At 46.4% G+C, this 2,500-nt stretch overlaps 2 non-coding genes and 3 pseudogenes across 2 annotated transcripts; all 5 read left to right on the top strand.

Annotated features, from left to right (window-relative positions):
* Positions 1-130: 130 nt before the first annotated feature.
* Positions 131-249, top strand: LOC138253692 (5S ribosomal RNA). Its single transcript, XR_011196376.1, has one exon. It is a non-coding gene; the product is annotated as a 5S ribosomal RNA (ribosomal RNA).
* Positions 250-695: 446 nt separating this feature from the next.
* Positions 696-814, top strand: LOC138255631 (5S ribosomal RNA; annotated as a pseudogene).
* Positions 815-1,259: 445 nt separating this feature from the next.
* Positions 1,260-1,368, top strand: LOC138252344 (5S ribosomal RNA; annotated as a pseudogene).
* Positions 1,369-1,810: 442 nt separating this feature from the next.
* On the top strand, positions 1,811-1,929 carry LOC138257147 (5S ribosomal RNA; annotated as a pseudogene).
* A 441-nt stretch (positions 1,930-2,370) lies between these two features.
* LOC138253786 (5S ribosomal RNA) lies at positions 2,371-2,489 on the top strand. The gene has a single exon (XR_011196468.1). It is a non-coding gene; the product is annotated as a 5S ribosomal RNA (ribosomal RNA).
* Positions 2,490-2,500: the final 11 nt, after the last annotated feature.

Genomic DNA, 2,500 nt, shown 5'->3' with positions numbered 1-2,500 from the left:
TTTGCCCTCTGTAAGAAGTTTGTGAAGGAGGGCAGTTTGTGAACAGTAGAGTGCAGGTGTGTTTGAGAGCAGCAGGCTCCAGACCGGCGGGCTGTCTCAACACAAGAGGCCTGAAACAGAAGTGTATTGTGCCTACAGCTATACCACCCTGAATGCGCCTGATCTTGTCTGATCTCAGAAGCTAAGCAGAGTCGGGCCTGGTTAGTACTTGGATGGGAGACTGCCTGGGAATACCAGGTGCTGTAGGCATTTTTAATCTTGCAGACAGTAGGTGGTGCACGTCTTAGAACAATTGCATAGAGTCCTCTCTAATGTTACTTTTCCTTTATTATTTCTTCTACTCTTTTTTCCTTTCTTCAAATAAATAAAAAAACAGCAATAACACTAAAATACACTCTTTCTGAAGGAAAACTGAGAATCTTTCTGCACTTCACACTCACCCCAAGCTGCTGGTGGTGAGCTGGTCTGTTGCTGCTTGTGCTGGGCCCTAAAGTAAGGGCAGTCTGAGACTGTGTGTAAGTGCAGATGAAGCGATTGTGAGGCTGGTGCAAAACAGGGTGTGCGATTGGCCCTCTGTAAGAAGTTTGTGAAGGAGGGCAGTTTGTGAACAGTAGAGTGCAGGTGTGTTTGAGAGCAGCAGGCTCCAGACCGGTGGGCTGTCTCAACACAAGAGGCCTGAAACAGAAGTGTATTCTGCCTACGGCCATACCACACTGAATGCGCCTGATCTTGTCTGATCTCAGAAGCTAAGCAGAGTCGGGCATGGTTAGTACTTGGAAGGGAGACTGCTTGGGAATACCAGGTGCTGTAGGCATTTTGACTCTTGCAGACAGTAGGTGGTGCACGTCTTAAAACAAATGCATAGAGTCCTCTCTAATGTTACTTTTCATTTATTATTTCTTCTACTCTTTTTCCTTTCTTAAAATAAATAAAAAAACAGCAATAACACTAAAATACACTCTTTCTGAAGGAAAATTGAGAATCTTTCTGCACTTCACACTCACCCCAAGCTGCTGGTGGTGAGCTGGTCTGTTGCTGCTTGTGCTGGGCCCTAAAGAAAGGGAAGTCTGAGACTGTGTGTAAGTGCAGGTGAAGCGATTGCGAGGCTGGTGCAAAACAGGGTGTGTGCTTGGCCCTCTCTAAGAAGTTTGTGAAGGAGGGCAGTTTGTGAACAGAAGAGTGCAGGTGTGTTTGAGAGCAGCAGGCTCCAGACCGGCGGACTGTCTCAACACAAGAGGCCTGAAACAGGAGTGTGTTCTGCCTATGGCGATGCTACCCTGAATGCGTCTGATCTCAGAAACTAAGCAGAGTTTGGCCTGGTTAGTACTTGGATGGGAGACTGCCTGGGAATACCAGGTGCTGTAGGCATTTTGCCTCTTGCAGACAGTAGCTGGTGCACGTCTTAGAACAAATGGATAGAGTCCTCTCTAATGTTACTTTCCATTTATTATTTCTTCTACTCTTTTTTCCTTTCTTAAAATAAATAAAAAAACAGCAATAACGCTAAAATACACTCTTTCTGAAGGAAAATTGAGAATTTTTCTGCACTTTACACTCACCCCAAGCTGCTGGTGCTGAGCTGGTCTGCTGCTTGTGCTGGGCCCTAAAGAAAGGGCAGTCTGAGACTGTGTGAAGTGCAGATGAAGCGATTGTGAGGCTGGTGCAAAACAGGGTGTGCGATTTGCCCTCTGTAAGAAGTTTGTGAAGGAGGGCAGTTTGTGAACAGTAGAGTGCAGATGTGTTTGAGAGCAGCAGGCTCCAGACCGGCGGGCTGTCTCAACACAAGAGGCCTGAAACAGAAGCATATTCTGCCTACGGCCATACCACCCTAAATGCGCCTGATCTTGTCTGATCTCAGAAGCTAAGCAGAGTTGGGTCTGGTTAGTACTTGGATTTGAGACTGCCTGGGAATACCAGGTGCTGTAGGCATTTTGAATCTTGCAGACAGGAGGTGGAGCACGTCTTAGAACAATTGCATAGAGTAATCTCTAATGTTACTTTTCATTTATTATTTCTTCTACTCTTTTTTCCTTTCTTCAAATAAATAAAAAAACAGCAATAACACTAAAATACACTCTTTCTGAAGGAAAATTGAGAATCTTCTGCACTTCACACTCACCCCAAGCTGCTGGTGCTGAGCTGGTCTGCTGCTTGTGCTGGGCCCTAAAGAAAGGGCAGTCTGAGACTGTGTGAAGTGCAGATGAAGCGATTGTGATGCTGGTGCAAAACAGGGTGTGCGATTTGCCCTCTGTAAGAAGTTTGTGAAGGAGGGCAGTTTGTGAACAGTAGAGTGCAGGTGTGTTTGAGAGCAGCAGGCTCCAGACCGGCGGGCTGTCTCAACACTAGAGGCCTGAAACAGAAGTGTATTCTGCCTATGGCCATACCACCCTGAATGCGCCTGATCTTGTCTGATCTCAGAAGCTAAGCAGAGTCGGGCCTGGTTAGTACTTGGATGGGAGACTGCCTGAGAATACCAGGTGCTGTAGGCATTTTGAATCTT

This window comes from Pleurodeles waltl, chromosome 8, assembly GCF_031143425.1.
Source record: "Pleurodeles waltl isolate 20211129_DDA chromosome 8, aPleWal1.hap1.20221129, whole genome shotgun sequence".
NCBI lineage: Eukaryota > Metazoa > Chordata > Amphibia > Caudata > Salamandridae > Pleurodeles > Pleurodeles waltl.
Note: the sequence above shows the minus strand (reverse complement) of the source record. Positions and strands in the feature narration are given on the sequence as shown.